This window comes from Cetorhinus maximus, chromosome 28, assembly GCF_964194155.1.
Source record: "Cetorhinus maximus chromosome 28, sCetMax3.hap1.1, whole genome shotgun sequence".
NCBI lineage: Eukaryota > Metazoa > Chordata > Chondrichthyes > Lamniformes > Cetorhinidae > Cetorhinus > Cetorhinus maximus.
Window position 1 is genome coordinate 1 of NC_135906.1, and position 17,282 is coordinate 17,282.

Sequence of the window (17,282 nt, forward strand, 5' to 3'; positions counted from 1 at the left end):
GTTAGACTGACTGGCCTGTAATTTCCTGATCTATCCCTTCCTCCCTTTCTTAATAATGGAACAATTTTAGCATTCCTCCAGTCCTCTGGCATCACACCTGTGGCCAGAGAGGATTTGAAAATTATTGACAGGGCCCCTGAAATCTCTTTCCTTGGCTCCCTCAACAGCCTGGGATATATCTCATCCGGGCCTGTGGATTTATCCATTTCTAAGGCCGCTAGACCTGCAAGTGCCCCCTCGCTCTCTATGTTAATTTCCTCTAATATTTCACAGTCCTCCACCCTGATATCTGTACCTGCGTCGTCCTTTTCCATTGTGAAGACCGACGTAAAGGATTCATTGATAACTGCACCCATGTCTTCCGGGTCCACACACAGATTACTTCTATTATCCTGAATTGGCCCTACTCTTTCCCTAGTTATTCTCTTCCTCTATATATATTTAAATAACCCCTTTGAGTTTTCCTTTATTCTATCCACCAATGCTTTCTCATGCACTCTCGTAGCTTTCCTAATTTCCTTTCTAAGTTCCCTCTACACTTTTTACATTCCAGGAAGGACTCAGCTGTATTGAGCCCTCGGTATCTGCCATAAGCTTCTCTTGTTTTCTTCATCCTAACCTTTATGCCCCTTGACATCCAGGTTTCTCCAGGATTGGTTCCCCCCACCCGTTGCCTTTATGGGAACATAATTGCCCTGTGCTTTTGCTATTAGCTCCTTGAAGACCCCCCACTGTTCTGACACAGTTTTAACTGCAAGTAGCTGCTCCCAGTCCACTTGTGCCAAATCGCATCTCATCTTAGTAAAATTAGCCTTTCCCCAGTTTAGAACTTTCATTCCTGGCCCAACCTTATTCTTTTCCATAACTATCCGAAATCTAACTGAGTTATGGTCACTATCTCCAAAATGTTCCCCTACTGATATGCCTTCCACCTGCCCGGGCTCATTTCAGAATATTAGGTCCAGAACTGCCCCCTCCCTTGCTGGGCTTTCTACGCACTGTCTGAGAAAGTTCTCCTGGATGCAACTTCAGAATTTTACTCCCTCCCTACCTTGCACACTGAAACTATCCCACTTAATATTTGGGTAGTTAAAATCCCCTACCATTACTGCCCTATTATTCTTACACTTCTCTGAAATTTGTCTACATATTTGATCCTCTATCTCTCCCTGACTGTTTGGGGGCCTATAGTACACAGGTCATAACTGACTAATTAGATTGAAGTTTTTGAGGAAGTAACAAGTAGGATTGATGAGGGTGGTGTAGTTGATGTGATACACATTGATTATAACAAGGCTTTCGACAAGGTTCCACATGGCAGACTGATTAAAAAAATAAAAGCCCATAAGATCCAGGGGAACGTAGCGAGCTGGATACAAAATTGGCTCAGTGGCAGGAAACAAAGGATGGATGTTTTTGTGACTGGAAGGCTGTTTCCAGTGGGGTTCTGCCGGGCTCAGTACTGGGCCCCCTGCTTTTTGTGGTCTATATTAATGATTTGGGCATAAAAGTAGAATGATCAAGAAGTTTGCAGACAGCAGAGAAATTGGTTGATAGTGAGGAGAGTTGCTGTGGACTGCAGGAAGATATCAATAGACTGGTCAAGTGGGCAGAAAAGTGGCAAATGGAATTCAACCCAGAGAAGTGTGAGGTGATGCATTTGGGGAGGTCAAACAAGGCAAAGGATTACACAATAAATGGGAGGAAACTGAGAGGTGTAGAGGAAGTGAGGGGTCTTAGAGTGAGTGTCCACAGATCCCAGAAGGTAGCAGGACAGGTTGAGAATTTGGTTAAGAAGGCTGATGGAATCCTTTCATTTCTTAGCCGAGGTGTAGAATATAAGAACAGGGAGGTTATGCTGGAACTATAGAAAACATTAGTTAGGCCACGACTTGAGTACTGTGTGCTGTTCTGGTCACCTTGTTACAGAAAGGATGTAATTGCATTCGAGAGGGAACAGAGGAGATTTAACAGGGTGTTGCCTGGACTGGAAAATTGCAAATATGAGGAAAGATCGGAGAGGCTGGGGTTGTTCTCCTTGGAACAGAGGAGGCTGAGGGGAGATTTGATTGAGATGTACAAATTTGTGAAGGGCCTGGATAGACTGGATGGGAAGGGCCTATTTACTTTAGCAGAGAGCACATTGACGAGGGCATATAGATTTTAAGTGATTGACTGAAAGATTAAAGGGGAGATGTGGAAAACCTTTTCTCACCCAGAGGATTGTGTGGGTCTGGAACTCACTGCCTGAAAGGGGAGTAGAGGCCGGAACCCTCAACTCATTGAAAAGGTGTCTGGATATGCACCTCAACTGCCGGAACCTGCAGGGCTATGGACCAAGTGCTGAAAAGTGGGATTAGGCTGGGGGGGGGTTCGTTCTTCAGCCGGGGCAGACACGATGGGCCGAGTGGCCTCTTTCTGTGCTGTAAACATTCTACGATTCTACGGTACATTCAGACGGTTGCTATGCAGCCATTCACACCTCATCTGGACACATCTTTTGTTTCTTTACTTTAACCATTACCACTGCCTCTGGCTTTTGTAACATGAAACCTTTTATCCTTTAATCTCTCCTGCCCTCCACCCTATCACGCACCTTCCCTTTTGTTCATCGACATCATTCCCCCCCCAGACCAACTCCTATTGGTCCAAATAAAATCGGCCTTCCTGGTAATAAACCCATGAGTTCTGTCATTGGTGGAGATTGTGGAGATTGGGGCTGGTTAATTGGTTCAATGTTGCAGCTTCTGGTCTCATTGGTGTCAGGTGAGTGCGGCTTGTGTGTATAAAAGGTGCTGCTCGGTGGCTGAAGGGATGGTGAGTTGTTTGGTATCATGGGGGATTTTGTAGTGAGGGCTTTGTTCCCAGGGCTGGTGTTAGCTGGAGCTGTTTGTGGCTCTGATACTTGGCAACTGTTTCTAGGCCAGAGGTTTCCATGGAGCAGAGTCAAAGCCACCCCTGTGCCTCAGACAGTCTCTCCTCCTGGGCCTCCCTTTGGTTCCCATTTCCGTGTGTCTGAGGGTGGAAGTGTGTCTCCACTGCAGACTGTGATGGTGCAGTGTGGAGAGGACAAGCTGCTGCTCAGGGTCCAGCTGGATTTATTTGGAACCTGGCACCTGATCAAAGCTGCTGACCTGACCCTGGGGACAGCAGGTTGTCGGACAACCAGGATCTACTCTCAGAACCACACTGTCCTCTTTGACTATGGACTCCATGAGTGTGGCAGCAGGTTGCAGGTAATGGGAATCCTCAGCTCTTGCTCTAAGCTTGGGCTGTAGGTTGTTTCCCACTCTTCATTCCAACAATGGGTGAGATGTCAATGATATTGAGGAGATAGCTGTCTCCTGCTTTATAAAACTACAAATTAGCTTTCTATCTTGTATTGTACTTTACTTTAACTGGTCCCTGAGTCTCTCCAACCTATGACATCAGCCCCATTGGTCTTGAACCTTCTCTTTGGATCCTCCAAGCTTTGCCTTTTGTTGTTTTGAGGATTTTCAGCTCTATTCCTCTCATTCAGATCAATCGACCTGGAGGTTTCAGTCCAGTTTAATCGAACCAGGTTTAGAATAAGATGTGATGAAAATTTGCTTTTTCAATAAAATTTGGATAGCTTGAATTTCCAGGCAATGGTGGGATGTGACTCCAGCTTTCAGAACTAAGCTGAAGTGTTAATTTTTTCAAAGGTTACTGATAAATTAGTACTAAACTTTTATATTATGAAAAGTGAAGTTGCAACAAGATATGGGAACAATGGAATTTACCTGTAGAGGGGATGAGGCTGAGTCAGTGGTGAAGACATCCTAAGATCTTTCGCAAATGTGAGAAGCCTCCAGCCTCTGCATCAAGTTCCTGTCTAAAGGAACCAAGGATGTGTTAACTCGTATTGAATTCTCCTGTCCAGGTGGTGTTGCTTTGCCTGGGTCTGTACAAATCTGTTTTTTAACTGTTGCCTTAATGAAGGTGTAACTGGGAGCCAGTTTAATCAGAATTTTGGGAGTTCTTATAGTAATTTGTAGACCTAATGGATGTGCTTAATCTTTTCTTTAAATGTTTACATTTTTATCTAAACCTCCTGAATTTGTGGCAGTCTTTGCTGTTCCTGAATTCCGGGCACTGAAATCAAAATAATATACTAATTGCAAAACAGTTGAGTGCCTGATCAAGTTTCCCTTGTAGATTTGATCCACCTGACTAGCATCATCTGCCACATCATAACATTGCCTTCATTCCCCAAAATAAATCCATCTGTCTCCAATGTACTCGGTGACTGAGCATTCACAGCTCTCTGGGCTAGAATCCCAAAGATTCACCACCTGCTGAATGAAGTAATTCCCTGTCACATTAATCTTAAGTGACCCCCTGACCTGAGATGCCTACACCTAATAATCAACTCTCCTCCGGCTGGGGGGAAGCAGCCTCTTCACACTGACCCTGTCAATCCTCCTCAGAATTGTTTTCAGGGGATGGGATGACTTCATTGTTAACCCCTGTGGAGAACATTCTCATTTCAGATCAGTTCTTCATTCCTTAACCTGATTCTTTCAGATGATTGGAGATTTCCTCATCTACACCACCCACCTGAACCACACCCCAGAGTATCATGGATCTGTCATTGTGAGAACGAATGGAGCTGTTGTTCCCATTGAGTCGTTATTTTAGGTGAGAATCTTTACCCTCTTTGTCAATAAGATCTACAGCTGCTGGTGGTCTCTGAAGATGTCCTAAAATGACTCCCCTGCCTTTCCAGGAAGGGCAATGTGAGCAGTGACCCCATCAAGCCCACCTGGATCCCATTCAGCTCCACCAAGTCTGGAGAAGGGAATCTGTCATTCTCTCTGCGCCTAATGAAGGGTATGTGATGGGTGGATGGGGAGTGATTTCCTGTAGTCACTCACTGGGAGTTACAGCCACTGTCTCTAACCCTTGTCCTCTTGTACTTCAGGTGACTGGCTTACAGAGCGCACTTCGACTGTCTACTACCTGGGTGAGCTCATTCACATTGAGGCCTCTGTTTCAATGACCAACCACATGCCCCTGAAGCTCTACATTGACCGCTGTGTAGCTACATTGAGCCCAGACAAGGACTCCACCCCGAGATATAGCTTCATTGACCACAATGGGTAAGGAGCTCTCTGCTTTCTCCAGCTGGTCCCATCTCAATGGCTTCACTTGATTCACTTCCTGTCCCTTTTTAATCTTTCTTCAGTTGCCTCCTGGACAGCAAAGCTGAGGACTCCTTTTCAACCTTTGTGTTGCCAAGAGACGAGCAGGAGCTGGACAAGCTCCGGTTTGACCTGGATGCGTTCCGTTTCCTTGGAGATGACCGTTCCTTGGTAAGAGGAAGCTGATCATTGGGATCTCCATGTTGGGAGGGAGTCACTGAATCATGACTTGTGTTGAATGTGTCCCTCAGATTTTCATCACCTGTCACCTGAAAGTTGCTCCATTGTATCAGAGGGATTCCAGGAACAAAGCTTGTACTTTCCAGAAGGTGCAAAATGTGTAAGTTCCCCCTCTCTCTCCCTCAGAGATGTTGTGTGGGGATGTGATGCACAACCTGGTTGATGGGCTATTTCTCTAATTTATCTGCACCCCATTGGAGGAATCGAGCATTGACATTTGTGCCTGTTGCCATGTGGGTAACTGTGGTGCCACAAGGGAGTTGTGGTTTGGTTCCAGAGGAAGGAGAGATCTTGAACCTGAAGCTGGTGGGACATTGATCCTCTAGATGTTGGACGTCCCCCTTTCCCCTCTCTAACTGGAATGTTTGATGTTGCAGAGAGTGAAGCTGGATTGAAGTGGGAGGGTGAGGCCTCACTTGGACCCCTGCAGGAGCTGAGGTGCGGTATCGCACACTCCTGCTGAAACAACAGGTCAGCTTTGACCTTGACAACGTAGTCCAAGGTCGCAACACATTGCGTAATAGATTTAATGCTGCGCACATTTATGGATACAATCTTTACACTCATTTTAAAGCATTTAGTCTCTTACCAAACCTGTTGCCTGAGTCCGAGACCTTTGGTCTGCTCCTGCATACCCATAGTGTTCACAAATTGCCTCACTTTGGATAGGCTGAGGAAACTGTCCTGAAGCTCCCCATTGGAGATGTTCTGCTCAGGTGGCATCTGGGGGTTCGTGTAGAGAACGGGATTTGAAATATCCTTTGTTGGAGAAGCTTCTCCAATCCTCTCCCCCTCTGGGGCGTCGCTGCTCCCGGCTTCCCGGAGCTGGGGTGCGCTGGCCTCTTCGGGTTGTAGGCAAAGTTGAGGTGCGCTGGTCTCCTCATTGTCTCAGGTGTTCTGGAGCTCGGGTTTCTCGTCCTCCAACTCCCTAGAGCTTTTCCGATTCTTCTGTAGGTGCCGCACTTGCCTTTCTTCGTCGGAAGAGCAGCTGCCCTTGTCATCCGCGTCGGATGGGAGACGCCTCTTGCCACTTGTCTGGGAAGTGGCTTGGTCCCTTCTTAGCCTCTTCTTCCTTTTGTCTCTCTTCACCAGCTGCCACTCCCCCTGCTGATTTTCCGCTGCTTCCTCCTCCTCCATTGATTCGCTCTCCTGAGGAGTGGGAGGTTCAGGGGGTAGTGCTATTGATCGGCTGTCTGCTGCCTCAATCTTTTCCTCCACCTTGTCTCTCTCTGCGTCCTCCTTTGTCCCGTTGTTCTCACTGGGGGCCATGGTGGTTGGAGCGTTGCAAGTGTCCTTGGTAGTAGTGACACGAAGCATTTCTTCTGCTTCCCCCTCGTTGGCTTTGGCTGCCTGTGCATAAGTGAGACAGCGTTTGGGGCAGGTCCTGTAGAGGTGACCTGCCTCGCCACACAGGTTGCAGTACTTAGTCTGTTTGCAGTCCTTTGTCTGGTGCCCTTCCTGTTTGCAGTTCTTGCAGAGGGCGGCGCTGCAGTTGGCCGCCACATGACCAGACTTGCCGCATGAGTGACAAAGTTTGGGCTGCCCAGCGTAGACAAGGTAGCCACGGCTTCCCCCGATAGCAAAGCTGGAAGGAGGATGGAAGATGGTTCCCTTACCATCGGTCTTGAGCGTGACCTTAAACTGGCGTTTGCATGTCCAAATCCCGAAGGCGTCTCCATCCTTGGTGCAGCTCCCAACCTTGTCGACGTACCTGGCGAGGAAGGTGAACACGTCAGCGACAGGGACGTGGGGGTTGTAGAGATGCACCGTCACCACACGGTCCCGTTGCAACGGCAGAGCAAAGAGCGGCTCCACCGTCAGGATCTTCATCTCCAGCTGGTCTCTCTTCTCCTCAAACACCTTCAGGAACTTGACGCAGGCAGCAACATTCCTGAAGGTCACGTAGAAATATCCAGCGCTGGGGAAGTCTCGCAGGGAGTAGATCTCCTCCGCTTCAAATCCACACGCCTTCAACAGGATCCGCTTGATGAGGAAGGCCCGATCCATGGGTGCTCCTCCTTCAATGTCTTTCATTGCCACCCGAACGGTGTTACGTACCCCCTGGTTTGGGGCTCCTTTGGTTTTAGCCATCGCTTCACTACAACTGATCTTAGCCAAAAGTCCGAGAAGCGATAACCCAGAAACCCATGCGCCCGTCCCGTCTTCCCCAGCCTCCGGCTTCACCGTCCGTTTTGCTGCGTGTGGCCGAACACAGGCTGAAGACGCGACAGCCAGCATTGAGCATCAGGACGTTTCTTGCTTGATGCTGCCTCCCTGAAGCAGCGCCTGCAACAGCCTCAAAACCCAACAGGGGGCATCGTCCAGTCCCGGGCTCCACCCTGACAAGCAGAACAAGTGCACACCAGCAGCATCCCTGCAGTTGCACCAAAATCCAACAGGGGGCATCACTCAGTCTGGCACCAATGAGCCTGTCCTGCCACTCTGCACAAGTTCAGTTCAACCAGATCAATGATGGAAAGCAGGACAATGCTCTGAATGACTTTTTCTTCTTTTCAGTTTCCCTTTCACCCTGTAGAGGGCAAAACTGCACCATTCCTGAAGACGCTGCAATACCGGGTCGATGTGTGGAATGGACGGAGAAAGATCCTGTTCCATCTCCCTGCTCCAAAAATCAATTTAATATTTGGTCCCCGGATAAGGGACGTATCAGATATTAAACTGATAAGAACAGATTTTTTTTTAATGAAAAATATACTTTATTCATAAAATATCTGGAAGAACATTACAAACATTTCAAAATCACCATCACAAAACTACAATCAGATTCAACTTTTACACATGGATCACAAAGTGCATCAATACAATCAATGAATATTACAATCATTTCAATATGGTCAATGCAGACAATCAGACAAAGGTATTGGAGTTATCAACATACATCATGTTGCTCTCTGAGGTGCTTCAATACAATTAGTATTCACTGCAGACATTCATTTTCAGCTGTACAGCCCGAGGCGCTCTCAACATTTCCCAGCCCCTCGGTGCCCTATGGCAGAAAGGTCTTAGACAGCGACCCTTCCCCATTGCGCCTTTGCGGTGGCTGCCCCAAGCTTTAGTGCGTCCCTCAGCACGTAGTCCTGGACCTTGGAATGTGCCAGTCTGCAACACTCGGTCGGGGACAACTATTTGCGCTGGAAGACCAACAAGTTTCGGGCAGACCAAAGAGCGTCTTCCACCGAGTTGATGATCCTCCAGCTGCAGTTGATGTTTGTCTCGGTGTGTGTCCCTGGGAACAGCCCGTAGAGCACAGAGTCCTGTGTCACAGAACTGCTCGGGATGAACCTCAACAGCAACCACTGCATCTCTCTCCAGACCATCTTTGCAAAGGCACAATCCACAAGGAGGTGAACAACGGTCTCTTCCCCACCACAGCCACCTCGAGGGCAACGTGCAGAGGGGGTGAGACTCCTGCCGTGTTGTGGATTCCCTCCCCAAATCCCTTTTTGAGAGCACATCCAACATGTTTGTCCAGACTCTCCCATGTACTGTCATCAAAGCCCTTTGTAATGGAGGACAGGAAGGACTGGGACTCTGTACTGTCTGTGGGCTTCACGTCATACAATCCGACATAAAAGGATTTGCTGATCCTCAAAATGTCGGACTGCGATGACTTTACTGAACCATCTTCTTCCTTCAGGCTGCTGATCACAGAGCTCTCTGTGTGTACCTTTTGGAAGAAGTGTGAGCACATCTCATCCTGCTCCACAGAGCGGACTCTGGAACGGAAGATGATCTGGGAGGCCTCCGAGGCAAAGAGCGAGGCTTGCTGGCTCTTCACCTCTTGGAATTCCTCCTTGACATCGACCTCCAACGACTGCAGCCGGAGCAGATTCTGCATGTTTTTCTGGAGTCGGGACATTTCCCTCTGTTCCTTTCTAGCTTTCTGGGTGCCTTTGAGGATGAAAAACCTCTTGATGTTTCCCTTGATCACTTCCCATCAGGGTGTCAGGGACTCAAAGAGGGGTTTCACGGTTCTCCAACCTTTGTAATCCCTCTTGAGTTCCTCAATGTTCTCTGGGGTTAGCAGTTGTACGTTTAGCTTCCATGTCCCCCGGACAACCCTCTGGTCTTCCTGTAAGTGACAGTCAGCCAGTAGGAGGCAGTGGTCAGTGAAGAACACCGGCTTGACGTCAGTGGATCTGACTGCGAACGCTTGTGATACAAATAGCAAGTCTATCCAGGAACGGTTTTGGACACATCTGGCTGCGACCAGGTGTATCTACGCTGCGCTCCGTATACAGGGTTGCTGAAGGCGTCGTGCAGCTTGGCATCCTTAACTGTTTCGATCAGGGATCTGGACGTAGCGTCCAATCTGCTGTCGGCCCTGCCGGATCGTCCAGCCGCATCGATGATGCAGTTGAAGTCACCGCCCAGAATGACCGGCCTGGAGGTCGCCAGCAGCAGTGGGAGCTGCTGAAAAACCTCCAGCCGCTCGGCCCCTTGTGACGGGCCATACACGTTAATTAACCGGAGTGGAGCATTCTTGTACATTATGTCTGCTATGAGGAGGCGCCCGCCCACCACCTCCTTAACCTCGGAGACGGTGAAGTTGCCTCCCCGCAGCAGAATACCCAGGCCGGAGGAACGAGAGTCGTTTCCGCCCGATCTGATCGATGGCCCATGGTACCAGCATCGTGACCATTGCCTGTAGGAGTTGAGGTGCGGTATCGCACACTCCCGCAGAAACAACAGGTCAGCTTTGACCTTGGCTAGGTAGTCCAAGGTCGCAACACATCGCGTAGTAGATTTAATGCTACGCACATTTATGGATACAATCTTTACACCCATTTTAAAGCATTTAGTCTCTTACCAAACCTGTTGCCTCTGAGAGTCCCAGACCTTTGGTCTGCTCCTGCATACCCATAGTGTTCACAAATTGCCTCACTTTGGATGGGCTGAGGAAACTGTCCTGAACCTCCCCATTGGAGATGTTCTGCTCAGGTGGCATCTGGGGTTTCGTGCAGAGAACGGGATTTGAAATGTCCTCTGTTGGAGAAGCTTCTCCAATCCTCTCCCCCTCTGGGGCGTTGCTGCTCCCGGCTTCCCGGAGCTGGGGTGCGCTGAGCGCTTCACTGCTCCCAGATTGCTGGGGCTGGGGTGCGCTGGCCTCTTCGGGTTGTGGGCAAAGTTGGGGTGCGATGGTCTCCTCAATGTCTCCAATGTTCTGGAGCTCGGGTGTCTCACTCTACAACTCCCTAGAGCTTTGCCGCTTCTTCTGTAGGTGCCGCCCTGGCACATCTTTGTCCGAAGAGCAGCTGCCCTTGTCATCCGCGTCGGATGGGAGACGCCTCTTGCCACTTGTCTGGGAAGTGGCTTGGTCCCTTCTTAGCCTCTTCTTCCTTTTGGCTCTCTTCACCAGCTGCCACTCCCCCTGCTGATTTTCTGCTGCTTCCTCCTCCATTGATTCGCTCTCCTGAGGAGTGGGAGGTTCAGGGGCAGTGCTGCTGATTGGCTGTCTGCTGCCTCAATCTTTTCCTCCACCTTGTCTCTCTCTGCATCCTCCTTTGTCCCGTTGTTCTCACTGGGGGCCATGGTGGTTGGAGTGTTGCAAGTGTCCTTGGTAGTAGTGACATGAAGCATTTCTTCTGCTTCCCCCTCGTTGGCTTTGGCTGCCTGTGCATAAGTGAGGCAGCGTTTGGGGCAGGTCCTGTAGAGGTGACCTGCCTCGCCACACAGGTTGCAGTACTTAGTCTGTTTGCAGTCCTTTGTCTGGTGCCCTTCCTGTTTGCAGTTCTTGCAGAGGGCGGCGCTGCAGTTGGCCGCCACATGCCCCGACTTGCCGCATGAGTGACAAAGTTTGGGCTGCCCATCGGAGACAAGGTAGCCACGGCTTCTCCCGATAGTGAAGCTGGAAGGAGGATGGAAGATGGCTCCCTTACCGTCGGTCTTGAGCGTGACCTTAACCTGGCGTTTGCATGTCCAAATCCCGAAGGCGTCTCTAACCTCGGTGCAGCTCCCAACCTTGTCGACGTACCTGGCGAGGAAGGTGAACACGTCGGCGACAGGGACGTGGGGGTTGTAGAGATGCACCGTCACCACACGGTCCCGTTGCAACGGCAGAGTAAAGAGCGGCTCCACCATCAGGATCTTCATCTCCGGCTGGTCTCTCTTCTTCTCGAACACCTTCAGGAACTTGACGAAGGCAGCAACATTCCTGAAGGTCACGTCGAAATATCCAGCGCTGGGGAAGTCTCGCAGGGAGTAGATCTCCTCCGCTTCAAATCCACACGCCTTCAACAGGATCCACTTGATGAGGAAGGCCTGATCCATAGGTGCTCCCCCTTCACTGTCCTTCACCGTGACCCGAACGGTGTTACGTACCCCCTGGTTTGGGGCTCCTTTGGTTTGAGCCATCGCTTCACTACAACTGATCTTAGCCAAAAGGCCGAGAAGCGATAACCCAGAAACCCATGCGCCCGTCCCGTCTTCCTCGGCCTCCGGCTTCACCGTCCGTTTTGCTGCGTGTGGCCGAACACGGGCTGAAGACCCGACAGCCAGCATTGAGCATCAGGACGTTTCTTGCTTGATGCTGCCTCCCTGAAGCAGCGCCTGCAACAGCCTCAAAACCCAACAGGGGGCATCGTCCAGTCAGGGCTCCGCCCTGACAAGCAGAACAAGTGCACACCAGCTGCAGCCCTGCAGTTGCACCAAAATCCAACAGGGGGCATCACTCAGTCCGGCACCAATGAGCCTGTCCTGCCACTCAGCACAAGTTCAGTTCAACCAGATCAATGATGGAAAGCAGGACAATGCTCTGAATGACTTTTTCTTCTTTTCAGTTTCCCTTTCACCCTGTAGAGGGCAAAACTGCACCATTCCTGAAGACGCTGCAATACCAGGTCGATGTGTGGAGTGGACGGAGAAAGATCCTGTTCCATCTCCCTGCTCCAAAAATCAATTTAATATATGGTCCCCAGATAAGGGACGTATCAGATATTAAACTGATAAGAACAGATTTTGTTTTAATGAAAAATATACTTTATTCATAAAATATCTGGAAGAACATTCCAAAACATTTCAAAATCACCATCACAAAACTACAATCAGATTCAACTTTTACACATGGATCACAAGGTGCATCAATACAATCAATGAATATTACAATCATTTCAATATGGTCATTACAGATAATCAGACAAAGGTATTGGAGTTATCAACATACATCATGTTGCTCTCTGAGGTGCTTCAATACAATTAGTATTCACTGCAGACATTCATTTTCAGCTGTGCAGCCCGAGGGGCTCTCAACATTTCCCAGCCCCAAGTGCCCTATTGCAGAAAGGTCTTAGACAGCGACCCTTCCACATTGCGCCTTTGTGGTGGCTGCCCCAAGCTTTAGTGCGTCCCTCAGCACGTAGTCCTGGACTTTGGAATGTGCCAGTTTGCAACACTCGGTCGGGGACAACTCTTTGCGCTGGAAGACCAACAAGTTTCTGGCAGACCAAAGAGTGTCTTTCATCGAGTTGATGATCTTCCAGCGGTAGTTGATGTTTGTCTCAGTGTGTGTCCCTGGGAACAGCCCGTAGAGCACAGAGTCCTGTGTCACAGAACTGCTGAGGATGAACCTCGACAGAAACCACTGCATCTCTTTGCAGACCTTCTTTGCAAAGGCACAATCCACAAGGAGGTGAACAACGGTCTCTTCCTCACCACAGCCACCTCGAGGGCAACGTGCAGAGGGGGTGAGACTCCTGGCGTGTAGGAAGGATGACGGGGGAGGGCCTTTCTCACCACCAGCCAAGCCACGCCTTGGTGCTTGTTGGAAAGTACTGGCGATGAGGCATTCTGCCAAATGACTTTGACAGTCTGCTCGGGGAACCATCCCACAGGATCCACCCTCTCCTTTTCCCTCAGGGCCTCTAAGACGTTATGTGCTGACCACTGCCTGATGGACTTGTGGTCAAAGGTGTTTCTCTGCATAGATTTCTCCACCAGGGACAGGTGGTACGGCACGGTCCAACTACTTGGAGCGTTCCGCGGCAGCGTGGCCAGACCCATCCTTCGCAACACCGGGGACAGGTAGAACCTCAGCACGTAGTGAGACTTGGTGTTTGCGTACTGAGGATCTACGCACAGCTTGATGCAGCCTCACACAGTTTGAGGGCTTGTTGGGCACATTTTCTCCCCCTTTATCTAGAGGCTTGTACATCGCGTCCCTGCGGACACGATCCATTTTCCACCTCCAGATAAAGCGGAAGATGGCTCGGGTGAGCGCCACCACACAGGAGTGTGGAATGGGCCAGACCTGCGCCACGTACAGCAACAGCGAGAGTGCCTCACACCTGATGACCAGGTTCTTACCCGCAATGGAGAGGGAGCGTCACTCCCACATGCCCAGTTTTCTTTGCACCATAGACCCTCGCTCCTTCCAGTTTCTAATGCATGCCCCGGTCCCTCCAAACCATATCCCCAGCACCTTCAGGCCGTCAGCCCTGACGGTGAAGGTGACAAAGGATCGGTCAGCCCAGTTCCCAAAGAACATGGCCTCGCTCTTCCCACGATTTACTTTGGTTCCCGAGGCCAGTTCGAACTGGTCGCAGATGTGGATCAGTCTGCACACCGACAGCGGATCCGAGCAGAAGATGGCGACATCGTCCATGTACAGGGTGGCTTTTACCTGAGTGCCTCCACTGCCTGGGATTGTCACTCCTCTTTTGCCCGGATCCTTCCTGATGGACTCAGCAAAGGGTTCTATGCAACACACAAACAGGACAGAGGGAAGCCCTGCCTGGCTCCAGATTTAATTGGAAAGCTATCTGATTCCCACCCATTGATTGAGACTGCGCTGTTAGTGTAGAGCAGTTGGATCTAATTGCGAATTCCCTCCCCAAACCCCATTTTGGAGAGCACATCCACCATGTAGGTGTGCGATATTCTGTCAAAGGCCTTCTCCTGATCCAGGATGATGAGGCAGGTGTCCACACCCCTGTCCTGCACATAGGCAGGATTACATTTACATTTTTGGAAGCTCAAACCAAGGTAGGACATACACAGTAAATGGTAGGGCACTGAGGAGTGCAGAGGAACAAAGGGATCTGGGAGTTCAGATACATAATTCCCTGAAAGTGGCGTCACAGGGAGACAAGGTTGTAAAGAAAGCTTTTGGCATACTGGCCTTCATAAATCAAAGTATTGAGTATAGGAGTTGGGATGGTGAGGTTGTATAAGACATTAGTGAGGCCAACTTTGGAGTATTGTGTGCAGTTCTGGTCGCCTAACTACAGGACGGATATCAGTAAGATTGAGAGAGTGCAGAGAAGATTTACTAGGATGTTGCTGGGTCTTAAGGAGTTGAGTTACAGGGAAAGATTAAACAGGTTAGGACTTTATTCCTTGGAGCGTAGAAGAATGAGGGGAGATTTGATAGAAGTTTACAAAATTGTGAGGGGTATAGTCAGAGTAAATGCGAGTAGGCTCTTTCCACTTAGATTAGGAGAGATAAACATGAGAGGACATGGCTTTAGGGTGAAAGAGGAAAGGTTTAGGGGGAACATTAGGGGGAACTTCTTCATTCAGAGAGTGGTGAGAGTGTGGAACGAGCTACCATCTGATGTGATAAATTCGGGCTCACTCTTAAGTTTGAAGAATAAATTAGATAGATACATGGATGGGAGAGGTCTGGAGGGTTATGGACTAGGTGCAGGTCAATGGGACTAGTGGAATAATATTTTGGCACAGACTAGAAGGGCCGAATGGTCTGTTTTCTGTGCTGTAGTGTTCTATGGTTCTATAGGCAATCGTATTCCTGAGCAGCGCGAGGCTGTCAGAGATCTTCCTGCCCGGCACAGAGCAGGTCTGGTCAGGGTGGATCACCAATTCCAGAGCGGATTTGACCTGATTGGCGATGACCTTGGACAGAATCTTATAGTCCACATTCAACAGTGAAAAGGGTCGCCAATTTCCCCCTTGTGCTTGTAGATGAGGGTGATGATGCCTTTCCTCATGGATTCTGACATGCTGCCGGCCAGGAGCATACTCTCGTACACTCCTAGCAGGTCTGGGCCGATCAAGTCCCACAGAGCCGAATACAACTCCGCCGGCAAGCCGTCACTTCCGGGAGTTTTACTCTTCTCGATGGAGTCAAGGGCCTTAGTCAGTTCGTCAGGAGTTAGCGGTTTGTCCAGGCGTTGGTGGATCTGACCACAAATGCTCAGGACACAAACAGGAAGTCTATCCTGGAACGGATCGACCCGTCTGGCCGCATGTGAATTTTGCTTTTTACTTTGATCTAGCTAGAACCTTTGACACTACAGGTCTGACAACAGACGTCCGTGTGACCTGGTGGAGTCCTTCCGCCTCCATGTCTACAATGGAGCTTTGTCGCCAACTGTGTCTTCAATTTAGGTGCATGTGTCTCAGGTCAGGCTTAGGTTTTAGTTTTTCATGCTTTGAGAATCTAGGTTTCTTCTCCAGCTTCTCTGGGATTCTGGGCTCCATCCTTCACTGGCACCATGTTGTAAGGTTGCTTGGTGTCTCACTTGTTTGGTTGAACATAAACCATTTATTTGGTAACCCATAACTATATACATATCCAAGGTACCGTCATGCGTGGACTGTCTCCCTGCTGCCTCCTTTCAGACTCTACAACATAGTCTACTGTCATGTGACTCGCTACATCATATCATGGGTGGTACTGTTCCCCAATCCTACATTAACCCTTGCTCTGCCAACACCTTTGTGCTACATTCCTCTCAAATGTCCTGTCACACTGGGAGAGCCAGACACCCCACAGGTCACAATGGGCACTAGAGCACACAAACATCTGCCTTCATGGAGTCCCACAAAGCAACTGTGCAGAGCCTGTGGTTCACTGACTATCAGCTGATATTTTTCAAACAACATGGATGGCCAAAGGGATCAAGCACTTGAGGGACATGCCACAACACAGGTCTACTTGCCTACTAAACAAAGCAGCATTTGACAGAGCCAAGTGATCCCACAACTAATGAATCAGATTTAAGATCGGCAGCAGTGCCACATCCAAATGTGAATGGAGGTGGACAATTAAACTAACTGAACAGGTGGCTCCACCAATATCCCCGTCCTAAATTAAAGGGGGAGCCAAGTACAATCAGCACAAAAGACTTCAGCCAGAACTGCTGAGTGGATGATCCATCTCTGCCTCCTCCAGGAGGTCCCCAGCATCACATATGCCAGTCATCAGCCAATTTGATTCACTCCACATGATATCAAGAAACGGCTGAAGGCCGGATACTGCAATGGCTAGGGGACCTGACAACATCTAGCAATAGCACTGAAGACTTGTGCTCCTGAACTAACCACGCCCCCTAAGCAAGCTGTTTCAGTTCAGCATCACAACACTGGCATCGACCCAGCAATCTAGAAAACTGCCTACATATGTCCTGTCCACAAAAAGCAGGACAAATCTAACCTGGCCGATGACCACCCCACAGATGACTCTCCATCAGCAGTGATGCAACGTGTCGACACATTCCAATCGGGTGGCACTTACTCAGCAATAATTAAGCGTCACTCAGCTCCTGACCTCATTACATCCTTGGTTCAAACATGGACAAAAGAGCTGAACTCCCGAGGCGAGGGGAGAGTTACTGCTCTTCACATCAAGGCCGCATTTGACCGTGTGTGGCATCAAGGAGCCCTAGCAAAACTGGAGTCAATGGGAATTGGCAGAAAACTCTCCACTGGTTGGAGTCATACCCAGCACAAAGCAAAATGATTGTGGTTATTGGAGGTCAATCATCTCAGTTCTAGAACATCACAGCGGGAGTTCCTCAGGGTAGTGTCCTAGGCCCAACCATCTTCAGCTACTTCATTAATGACCTTCCTTCTGTCAAAGTCAGAAGTGGGGATGTTTGCTGATGATTGTGCAATGTT

At 49.4% G+C, this 17,282-nt stretch overlaps 1 non-coding gene and 1 pseudogene across 1 annotated transcript; both read right to left on the reverse strand.

Moving 5' to 3' along the window:
* Positions 1 to 7,945: 7,945 nt before the first annotated feature.
* On the reverse strand, positions 7,946 to 8,135 carry LOC144669188 (U2 spliceosomal RNA). The gene has a single exon (XR_013573624.1). It is a non-coding gene; the product is annotated as a U2 spliceosomal RNA (small nuclear RNA).
* Positions 8,136 to 12,228: 4,093 nt separating this feature from the next.
* Positions 12,229 to 12,402, reverse strand: LOC144669165 (U2 spliceosomal RNA; annotated as a pseudogene).
* Positions 12,403 to 17,282: the final 4,880 nt, after the last annotated feature.